The sequence below is a fragment of the Rhea pennata genome, chromosome 1, assembly GCF_028389875.1.
Source record: "Rhea pennata isolate bPtePen1 chromosome 1, bPtePen1.pri, whole genome shotgun sequence".
NCBI lineage: Eukaryota > Metazoa > Chordata > Aves > Rheiformes > Rheidae > Rhea > Rhea pennata.
The window spans coordinates 26059170-26071490 of record NC_084663.1 but is presented as its reverse complement, the minus strand read 5'-3'; positions in this window follow the sequence as shown (position 1 = coordinate 26071490).

Genomic DNA, 12321 nt, shown 5'->3' with positions numbered 1-12321 from the left:
ATTGAGGTCTCCTGTGACAGCTACCTTACAGTTTTATCTCTCTATGCACAAATATGACTTTTCTAATTAATAGTTGTACTTGTAGCTAAGTTAGTATTGACTGACTGAAACTCCATCTGATAGCAATAGTGTTCCAAGAGGAATTCTACTTTTAGTTATACCATGGGAAGGAAAGGTCTTATTGTACCTCTATTCCATAAAATGATCAATAAACCTCTGCTGCTAGAATTCTTAAAATATACAAAGTATCAAAGTTTCAACATTTAGGTACCATCACAAATCTGTTGTGCTGTTATCACATCACATAGATTCTTAATCATTCTTTGGCTACCATGTCATCCCAAACAATCTATTTATTAGAGTTATGAAAAGCAGAATATCTCAGCTTGTTGATACTCAGCAATGACAATGTGATACAGGTTTATCATTTTTGCTAAACTTCCTTTGTTGATATTGTTTAAGTTTATCCTTGTATATAAAATTTACAGGAAAAGATTCCTGTCGGTTTATCTCAATCAAGGTTGGAGACAATTTAGCTGGAGGTGTATGAATATGCAACCACGATAATTTGAAGATACTAACTATTTGTTCCCATCATTACCTCAGTTACTTTCTCTATTAATCAAAACCTCAAAACTGACATTTTCTAATTGGCATGCACCTTTCTAGGACTACTGTATTTTGTTAAGAACAGACTAACTGAAACAAAGTCCCCACATTTTTTTTGAAATATCCCTCTATCTTGGGTTAAATGAATGAGTCTTTTCAGCTCAGAGCAGGATTCAATGTTTCTTTAAATTGACATTGAAGCCCAGGCTGAAAAGACCTTAGGATTAAAAGATTAAAAGACCTTAGACTGGAGGTCTTAAAAAAAGATACGACTCTGAAATCTTCCTACTTCTTAAGACTCCTTCCAAACTGAAACTAGGTTTCCTCTCTGTCATTCTCTTTTAAGCTGAGAGTAAGAGGCTCCTTGTTATTTTTTTAGTCCCTCTGGTAGTGAAAAAGGAAAACAGAAAAGGGGAAAAGGAAAGCTTCATGTTCTAAAAGCCTTCTATATATTGTAGAATGCTTAAAAAATGGACATTTGAACTGTAGCCCTTTGGAGAGTTAATGGTACCAGATGACTATATTAAGATATTTAAATGTTTAGTGTAAAATTTATTACATATCTCACTAAAATATCTCTTGAGCTTCAATAATAATTCAATAATTCTTCTCATAAGGCTGAGTTACTTCCACAGAAAGCAAAACAATTGGTCAGACACAATGGACAAGACTGATTCATAGCTAAAATAAAAGAATGCTAATATGTGAAGGAACAGTAGTATCTACCTTGCTACATGTAAGGATATATCAAAATGCATTATCACATTCCTCACTGAATATTTCACCTCAGCACGCCAAGAAAGCTTCAACTGTGAGATTGGAGGTAATCTGCAAAAAAGCATGAAGTAGCTTTGGTGTCTTGCACTTCGCATGAAAGTTGATGTAGTACTATATTTACTGTATTTACTCCTTTTCAAACTGATTTTTACAGACTTATATCTTAATTTAAAAGGTCAGAACAGGCCTTTCTTCTGCTAAAAAGACAGAACATTCCCCACAAACAAACATTTATCTCCTTTGCTTCACGCTTTTTGTTTAGACTATAATTTATAAACCTCAGACCAGAAGCTTTTGTATATCAGTGGAAAAATATCCAAACAAACACAAATCTATTAAATTACAAATAAAAATATTTAAAAATTAGACTTCAGGTCCACTGTTCTTCTGTCCTGTCACACAGCATATATTATTTTAGATTTTTTGTCTAATCTGTTCCAGTCAGTTTAGTTATAGGTGGTATCTAATGGAAGGTTATAGCCTGTTTATCCCAGGTTGATGTTGCTTACAGTCACTTAAGTCTGTAATATTAAGAGATTCTTGCAACTATTCTGCCCTAAAAGATCTAGAAAACACATGATATGCATGCAGGAATTAAACTTTTACACACACTGCTAGCTACAGAATGAAAAGATAAGCAGTAATTGAAAATAGCAGGCATAAAGCACAACCAATATAGAGTGGAAGTGTTTGCATCCACTTTGAATAGCTGAAACTGGAAGCAGAAGTTTGGGCAAAAGAGAATCATGTCCAGAAATTATATATACCAGTCCCTCACCAAATACAAATTTGCATGTCTGTTGATTTCAATGGAGGCAGACAAATTTACCAGTGAAAGCTCTAGGCTATTTTATTGCCCAGATTTCTTTTCTGAACATATCTTGCATACAGACAGGACTGCTGTCATGGACCCTGGTTCAGCTATGACCCTATAGAATGTGGGATTGTTGCTGGACATATTAAATATGTTTCACTAAGGAAGGATGAGTGGCAACACAGCAAATGCAGAACAGCACTGTTTCACTCATGGTAACTAATTTGCATTCTCGCTTCATCTACATTTGCGTGGTAGTGGGGAGGGAGAGCAGTATACAAGCAGAGGCATAAGCAGTGAATCCTTCTTGAAGAGAAAGTCATCTGCCTGACCTCTGGTGATGTAAGAAGCCATGAAAATCCAGCCTTTATCTACTTGCTATTACATGGTTTTGATTTATGGGATTAAAATGTAGTTTAAAAATCTTGGGGCACTATTCTGCACAGGTTTTCATGTCATATTACATAAGGCCAATTTTCTCATAATTTATTAATTTTAATTCATAATTTAAATGAGAAAGTTGTAAAACATGACTCTCGTCAGAGTTTTAAAAAATCAGTATTCTTCAGCAGGACTACTTTGCTCAGTTCTCTGCACCATGAATCTAATATAACGGTGGAGGAAACTTAAGGGAAGGGAATTTTTCTTCTAGGAAAATGTACAACCAAACAAAATAATATAAGTTTCTACCTAGAAGCCATCTTATTTAAAAAAAAACTACCAAATAAACAATCATCTGCCTTTATTTGCCAAAATATGCTGATACCTAAATGAGGGGACCAGAAATAGATTCCTGACAGTTCAGAAAGTGTATGATAAACCCAGCTACACATTGGTCTATAGTCCTGGTGATTCATTTTTAATTGACTGTATGTAGAAGGGCAAGGTGGGAAAGAACAATGAAAAAACACGTAGAAATATTTAGGAATGTCGTTAAAGAGTGTGAGTGATAATACAGAAAACAGTTAAAGGAACAGAAAAAACACTTCATGAACTTTTATTCACCTTGCCTCATTACACAAATACAAAAGTATACTTGATGAAGCTGAATGATGGGAAAGTAAAAACCATAAGTATTTTCTGCAACATATAATTAGCTTGCAATACTCATTACCTCTAATATTACCAAAAGCAAGGGCAGCAGTTGCTAAAGCAGTCAGCAGCTTAAAAATGCAGTTACATTCCAACAGGATTTGCAGAAGGAATGCAGAGATTATGTACTAAATCCTCAGTGGTTTTATTTACACTGCTCTGAAAGTACCATCTCTGGAAAACAGTTTTAAGTACAGTGTGTTAGACTATCTGCCCCCAATCTAAATTACACAGGCACAGAAAGCAGGCAGACTGCCAGCGAGACATCGGGGCAATGTGCAAGTGTTCTGGATGTGCTAAGGAGCAAGGGGTCCCCAGAGCCTGAAGGGTGCTCTCTGATCACTACAAAGTCCCAGCCTGAAAGTTGACTGAGCAGCCTTGACAGTGGGCTCTAATATCTAATGCAAACAGTTTGGTGGCTTTTGTGCTCTTCAACAGACATGAAACATCTTTATCCTAAGGCATCTTATCACTTTTGTGAATGAGAGCCCATGGACTTGAGAAAAGGACTGACATTTTTAAGGTTAGCAGAGGTAAGAAGAGAGAAATAAAAGTGAAATGCCTAAAAAAAATAAATCAGAAAAAAAAGTACTTTGGAAGGAATAGAAGCCCTTTTGATTTAAGACATGAGCCATCTTCAACTATTGGAGAATACAGGCAAGCTTTTCTATGAGACCGTTATTCCAAAAATGGGTTCTGCAGTGTTTTCTGCACATAGTTCAGGAAGGGCAGGTACTACCAGCGTTTGTAAGCTGGACTATATGATCCACTGACCTGAACAAGTGTGGTCACAACTAGGTTCATACGATCAAAAGGCAGGATCTGCTAATTAGCTGCAGTTAGCCAGGGCCCAGTCTCATTTCTAATGTAGGACTTTTCACCAGGCACTTCTTCACGTTTTTTTTTTTATTATTATTATTTATTTTAACCCTTTTTCATCATCTTCACCTTCTCACGTCATTATTTTTCCAACTCTAAAAGCATATACAAGAGAAAGAACTTTATTTTTTTAGAAATGCTTAATATATGCACTGCATGAGGGCAGATGGAGTTAAATTTGGTTAAATGTAAGCTAATGCATATTTGCAAAAATAGCCTGAAATTCTTGTGTATTCTCAAGGGCTCTGAAGTCCTGATTCAATGATCATCTGAGCACTCCTGAGAGAATAAAGCACCTTAATTTCCTCTTCAGGAGTTAAAGATTCTGTTTGTAGTCAGTCATCAACGCAAAGGCCTTAGCACTGAACTTTGATCCTCTTAAGAAAAACCTAAGTGATTTTTATTCAGTGAAGATAACTTCCCAGTGCTGCAGCAAATAGGTTGCTTGGATCAATTACAGGGATTGAAAAATGGCATATAAATATCATAATCTTGTTACATAAAGCAATTCTATGATCTGGGCAGGTCCTGAGTCCCAGGTTCATGGCATCACTTCAAAAGATTTAATACTAGAAAGTGGAACTGGTGAGAAGGTTAATCAAAGTAGTAAATGATATGATAGAATTTGCAGGAAACAAGGCACTGCAAAGAGCAGGACACTCAATTCCAGCCTCACTGTGGCTGTTTTATGATAGCAGCAAAATAGTCATACTGACCATTACTCGGTAGAGAGAGAATTTAAAGGCAGTAGAGGAGATTTTATTGCATTCCCCTCTGCAGTCTCTAGGATCATTGGAGCACTGTTGGAAGTAGACCTAGGAAAGGGAGGAAAGAGTCAGATCTCTGCGCTGGATTCTCCAACCTGACCAGCATCCCAAAGGGCTCTGTGGAAAGCTATTCTCATTGCAGCCTTTCTTAGGAGAATATATTCAGGAGCTGCCTTCTCTTGGCATTGCAAAAAGCAAGTTTAGCTCCTGCCCTGTCTCTGATTCTCAGTAATGACAAGTGGGAATTATTGTAACACAAGCAGATATGCAGGGTATTGAAATAGCCTGACAGTCTAACTTCTTGTCAAAGATCTTTTTTTCCTAGGTATTTCAACATAAAATAAAGCACTGCTAAAACTCCTTTTGCCCTTTACACACTCATTTGATTCTTTAGATACTTTTCTGCAAAGTGCCTCTCTCTGGCTGAAAGTAACAAATGAGGTTTCATCATCTTCAGAGATATACATTTGCATTATAAATGAGAAGAGATATTTCTATAAATTTATTTTGTAATTTCTGATTTATTTCATAAGTCAATGTCTGTATGCATGAAAAACATAATGATTGTCACTCTAGAAGGTGTGTCAAAGTTTCAAGACTTTTTGTTGGGATTTCAATTCAATTTAGTTTCTTAATGCTTCTAAGAAGCTTGTTATGGCTTTAAATGAGATCTGTTGCTAATGGCAACTGTTTCAGTAATTGTAAAATCTATAAAACAGACAGGGCTATTTAAGCTGCTTAAAAATTTATAGCATATTAGATTTAATTAATATATTCAAATATGAGACGGCATTAATGATTTAAAATCTGAATCAATGTTTTTTTATAAGTATATGTTTTGTATTAAAAATAATACATACAATTCTCTCAATAGTATTAGAATGGACAATTTGTCTAAAATGGCATAGTGACTTAGTCTGCTACTGTATTTATTGACTTCTGTAGGTCATGACTGAAATCTAGGTTAGGTAGGAAGGACTTAATGTTGAAGACTCAGAGTTCTCTGCTGGCATGTGAAAACCAGGGTTTATTAGAAGGCTTATGGTTGTATAGTCTTTGCAGTGTTTATATTACATTCAACTCCAGGTATAATTACCATTGCTAACCTCACACATATTAATTGGTTTTATTATAAACTACCCTTCCCTCCCAATAAATAAAATTCACAGTTCTTATATTTCCTTCAGCGTAATTATGTTTTTAAAGTGTTCTAATAATATATAGAGAACTCCAGTGTGCTACTTAAAGTAAGTGATATTTTCAAAGCTCCTTGAGGTCACCAAATAAATGGAGCTTAGTAAGTACAAAATTATTATTATTGCTATTACATAGAAAGTATAGGCAAGATTGCAAATACAGTATATATATGTACATATATATGTCTATATATTTGTACTGGTGGTTTCTGAAGTACTTGTAATTACATTTCAGGGTTATTTCATTGTACTATAAAGACAAATAGAAGCCTATTTTTTCTTTAAAACACATTTCACTTGAAAATTGGCTTCCTTAGCTATAAAAATGAGTTAGTCTCTAAGAAAAGAGTCAGTTTGTTCTAGTGGGAGATGCCTAAAGCTATGGTTAATATTTCACTGAGTTACCTTAGGAAAGGTTTGTGGGAAGATTCTATAGGGTTTCCTAGTCATTATTCCTCCAAAATCTTTGGCATTGAGTAAACGATAGGATGCATTTTTCCCCAGACACCCAATACTAGTAGTCACTTAAAACCAGAAGATCTCAAGGTTTGTATCAGTCTTCATCTTAGACTATTTCCAAGGAGATCCAGAATCAAAAGGAGAGAGTCTCTGTTTTAATTACTTCTGCTATTCTGACTCTAGGTTAATGGGAGAATTCCTATCTGAAGGAATATCCTATCCTATCATCTCCTAAGATGCTCCCTGAACATCCTAAGATGCTCCCTGAACTCCTCTTAAAGTGAGAGAAGATTTTTATCATCATGGAAATTATGACACTCTTACTTCTCTCAGGCTCAGTGGGATGAATTTAAAAGATACGTGAGGAATTATAAATCCACAGGAGTGTAAATTTTTGCAGTAGCTGTACTTTGCACAGAACTAGCTTTAAACTAGATACTTCCAGCAGTGTAGTGTGCTACAACACATGGTTTAGTAACTGACCAAATCCAGGAAGATTTTACATATTGTGTTGAACGCCTTACTATCATAACCACCCTGTTGCAAGTAGCTACTTTAAAACTAGCATGCACGTGTTTCATTCAAGCAGTGGTGACCATCATGTGCACGTACAGAGAGTGTGTGGATGCAGAGGTAAGTGCCCAAATGTAAGTGCGTCTATTTAAATGTCTGAGCTAATTATCCTTCTCAAGGGAGAAAAGTAGGCACATGCAGAGACTAATTCGACTGAATTGCTGACTAAAAGTACCAATGATTGTAAAGGATGAGGGCTTAGACGTCTATCTTAAACTCTAACTTTTAACTTTCAGTGCAATTAAGCAGACAAATCCCATTCACCATTCTTACTGAATGAGAAAAAGATATAGTACATTCAGCTTAAGATGTTGTAGTAACATTTTCCCTTCATGTTAAAACTCAAAGATAAATGAGCAAGAATGTCAGGTAAATGACAGAGATCTTAAGACAACAGATATTCCTGAAAATGGTAAAATGACTGAAACCTACCCTGTTTCAGGAAATATTCAGCCATTGAACAGAGAATATAGCTTTGTACCTAAAAAAATCCATAGGACAGGATAAATGCCTGAGTTAAAAGGGTCTATAGAGTCTGTATATAAATCTCAAGGCATAAGAATATAAATATGCTCTTTGTCTTTCCAGCTTCTAGGTCACTAAAAGGAAATTGAGTGTTCAACTTAGAGGGTGATCTAAAGAGGGAACTAAATTTAACAGAACAGCAATAGGTGACTCTGGCTGTTTGCATAGACATTGGTAAAACTTTGCAAGGGGGGAAAATAAGGAGATGTTATCTCACCATTTCAGATATTTCTACTTAATAGATCAGTCTAGATTATGTCAAAGAAAGTGACTGTCTCAAATTCTGGTTAAATAAGATGCAAGAATTGCTTCAAGAATAACTATAGTTGGCAGGTCAAGTGACTGTCTCAAATTCTGGTTAAATAAGATGCAAGAATTGCTTCAAGAATAACTATAGTTGGCAGGTCACATGATGAAGCATTGAATCAAAGCAAGTGTTCCTTTGGGATCTCGACTGAATCCTTTAAAATCCTCATTTTAAGTGATAATTTTCTGCTCTTCAGCTGATTAAACTGGAGAAGTACGTTGTTTTATTTCTATGGAGTAAGTCCTCAAGCTTTAAGGTAGCCCATGTAAATGTACAAAAGCTCACCTCTAATTGAGTGGGAGCAAAGTAGAATGCAGATGGCAGAATCCGCTGCACCAGTGACATCCCACTATGATCAAACACGAGGGTATGTTAACCTCAAAATATTAATGAACGGAAAGTTCTCAGAATTAAAAAAAAATGAATCCTCCCAGGACTCAGCCGACAAGACAGGCTCCAAAACAGTTAAAAACAGCAGTGGAACACAGACTACATGCACATGAACATGTCCCTGGAATTGACAAGCCAGGAAACTAATTTGTCTGACCAAATGATGGAAATTAATGCATTGAAAATTAAGTTCCTGGCAGAACATATAACTAGTAATTCTCAATAGTTATCATGATCCTATTGAATTTAGCTTCCTGGGTATATGATCTGAATGTGTAGAGACTGTGGTTTGCCTGTGGCTGAGTGGCTCCACAATAGCTTTTTAAGTAGTTTGGCCAATTGAAATTGGCTTTATCGAAGAGATGTTTCAAATATAAATAAATTCTGAGGAAAATAGAAGAGAGAAATTTGAGCAGTGTTTCTTCTAGGGAAAAAAAGGCCTCTTAAGTACCCTATTAGGCATTTAAGATTCCACATCAGTAGATTCACAACTTCTAGATAAACAGGTGAAAAGAAATATAGCATATATTGGGCTCATCAAGATATAGTCTCTGTTTCAAGAAAAGGCTTTCCCTCCTATCTTGCTACTATCAAGTGATTCTACTTTCCAGATAGACAGCTTACTTTACAGGCAAGCGGGAACAAAGGGGTATACTTCTGTACTCAGGGTGGATAAAATTGTCTTTCTCCTCCTCCTTTTTTTTCTCCCCAAATCAGGCGAGCATGGTGTTTTTGTCCAGAAAGAAAATTATTCAAGCATTGGGATAATAGGACTATTACCCATTTCTTCTGATTTCAAGTATGTGTTTGGGGATTCCTGCCCAAAACCTATGAAACTTGTAAAGATTCAAGAGAATAAAGCTTTCAGGAAATATGCTTGCTTTAGATCCATGCCAGTGTATTATTCAAATAGCAACACAATTTGTTAAGTGAAAGACAGCTAATTCATTTTTCTTATTAGCTAGATGGTGTGTGCTTGCAATCCATAATTATATGTTAAATAATGAAGAGCATCTTCTGTAGTAGTTTTATGGCAAGCTAATTTCTGATTGTCCTGACAGAGAGCATTTGTGCTTTGTATCTAATCTTTAAACTATACAATAATTCACTGGTTATGTGTACATTGTTCTGTTAAATTTCTCCAGAATATCTTCCCAGAAAAACTACCCCTGCTGGAAGAGCTCCATCCACATCTCACTGCAGAAGTTTAGAGCATCTTCAGAGAACTCTCTTTAAACTCCTATTACACTGACCAATGGTCAAATTATTTCATAGAATCATAGAATCAGTAAGGTTGGAAGGGACCTCTGGAGATCATCTAGTCCAACCTCCCTGCTCAGCAGGGTCACCTAGAGCATGGTAGACAGGGTTGCATCCAAGCAGGCTTTGAATATCTCCAGACAAGGAGACTCCACAACCTCTCAGAGTAACCTGTTCCAGGGCTCCGTCACTCTCACAGTGAAGAAATTCCCCCTCACGTTCAGGCGGAACTTCCTGTGCTTCAATTTCTGCCCATTGCCTCTTGTCCTGTCACATGGGACAACTGAAAAGAGTTTGTCCCTGTCCCCTTGACACCCTCCCTTCAGGTACTTGTAGACATTGACAAGATCCCCCCTCAGCCTTCTCTTCCCCAGGCTAAGGAGGCCCAGCTCTCGCAGACGTTCCTCACAGAGCAGATGCTCCAGTCCTCTGATCATCTTCGTAGTCCTATGCTGGACTCCCTCCAGTAGCTCCAGGTCTCTCTTGTCCTGGGGGGCCCAGAACTGGACACAGTACTCGAGATGAGTCCTCCCCAGGGCTGAGTAGAGGGGCAGGATCACCAACCTCCATCTGCTGGCAACAGTCTTCCTAATGCACCCCAGGATACCTTTGGCCTTCCTGGCCACAAGGGCACATTGCTGGCTCATGGTCAACTTGTTCACAACCAAAACTCCCACGTCCTTCTCTGCAGAACTGCCCTCCAGAAGGTCAGCCCCCAGCTTGTACTGGTGCCTAGGGTTATTTGTCCCTAGGTGCAGGACTCTGCACTTGCCCATGTTGAACCTCATTAGGTCCCTCTCTGCCCAGCTCTCCAGCCTGTCCAGGTCTCTCTGAATGGCAGCACAGCCCTCTGGTGTATCAGCCACTCCTCCCAGCTTGGCATCATCAGCAAACTTGCTGAGGAGGCGCTTTGTCCCCTCATCCAGGTCATTGATGAAGAAGTTGAGCAGGATGGGACCCAGTACTGAGCCCTGGGGAACTCCACTAGCCACAGGCCTCCAACTAGACTCCGTGCCACTGATGACGACCCTCTGAGCTCTGCCTTTCAGCCAGTTCTCAATCCACCTCATTGTCCACTCGTCTAACCCACACTTCCTGAGCTTCTCTAGGAGGATGTTATGGGAGACAGTGTCAAAAGTGTTGCTGAAGTCAAGGTATACAATGTCCACTGCTCTCCCCTCACCTACCCAGCCAGTCATTCCATCACAGAAGGCTCTCAGATTGGTTAAGCAGGATTTCCCCCTGGTGAATCCATGCTGGCTACTCCTGATCACCTTCTTTTCCTCCATATGTCTGGAGATGACATCCAGAATGGGTTGTTTCATCGCCTTTCCAGGGATGGAGGTGAGGCTGACCAGCCTGTAGTTACCTGGGTCCTCCTTCTTGCCCTTCTTGAAGGCTGGAGTGATATTGGCTTTCTTCCAGTCCTCAGGCACCTCTCCATTTCTCCACGACCTTTTAAAGATGATGGGGAGTAGCCTGGCAACAACATCCACCAGCTCCCTCAGTAGCTGTGGGTGCATCCCATCTGGGCCCATGGATCTGTGGATGTCTAACCTGCCCAGAAGGTCTCTAATCCTGTCTTCTTCAACCAAAGGAGAGTCTTCCTTTCTCCAGACTTTCTCCCTTGTCTCCAGGCTCTGGGATTCATGGGGGCTGCCCTTAGCAGTGAAGACTGAAGCAAAGAAGGCATCCAGTAACTCTGCCTTCTCTGTATCCCTTGTCACAAGGGCCGCCACCCCATTCAGCAGTAGGACCATATTTTCCCTAGCCTCCTCTTGCTGCTGCTGTATTTGAATTTGCTTCATATGTATTCATTTGTATTTGCTTCATATGTCCTTCCAGCATGCTTATCAAAGCCTTTCTAGCCCCTGCTCTATCTTTCACCTTTTGCTCACCATCCACTCTGCAGTTCTTCCCTCCTTCTCTATATAAGAATCCTTGTCTTTCTTTTCAAGCAGGCAAACTGAACGGACTGCCTTGATCTCAGCTGTATTGAGATCAGTTCTGATCTTGAGTTTAGGGTAGTGAAAACTCTGAAAAATAAAAGAAAAAGGTTCCTATCCATTATAACAAAATTTAATGTGAAAATAGTGTGGAAAAGCGTCTCTTAGAGTACAAAGGCCATAGCAAATAACAACAACAGCAACAACAAAGTCAGTTTAGGGTTATTAATATTCTGAGGGACATCCACTGGTAGCCCTCTTGCTGATTGCTTCTTTATATATCCAACTTAACCTGGACTGACTGACTCAAATAAAGATCCCTTTGAATGATGTTGAGGGCATTATGAGTTCCCCTTCTAAATCATTTCCATGTGTTCTTGCTTGATTGATCTCCTCCATCTTATGTGCATGAGCAATGAAAGAGTCAGTGGATAGATCATTTGTTAAATCTCTTATGGCTGTAGGAAGTATAATGGTTATTCTATGTTACTTGAGTTATAAGAGGATGTTCCTATTGGTTGCTGGAGTCCAGTCCATTACAGCTGACAACTGGACATCTGTCTCAATGTCCTGATTACACTCAGTGGTAGCCAGCTCAGGTCAATGCAGATGTGAAGAGAGTGAGATGGAAAGCTGATTCTTTCAGTGATGTGCACTGGGGACTAATCCCAGGGAGATTTTGTGTGAGGTGCAGGTCTAGGCTGACCTCAGCTATCTTCTCTAGAAT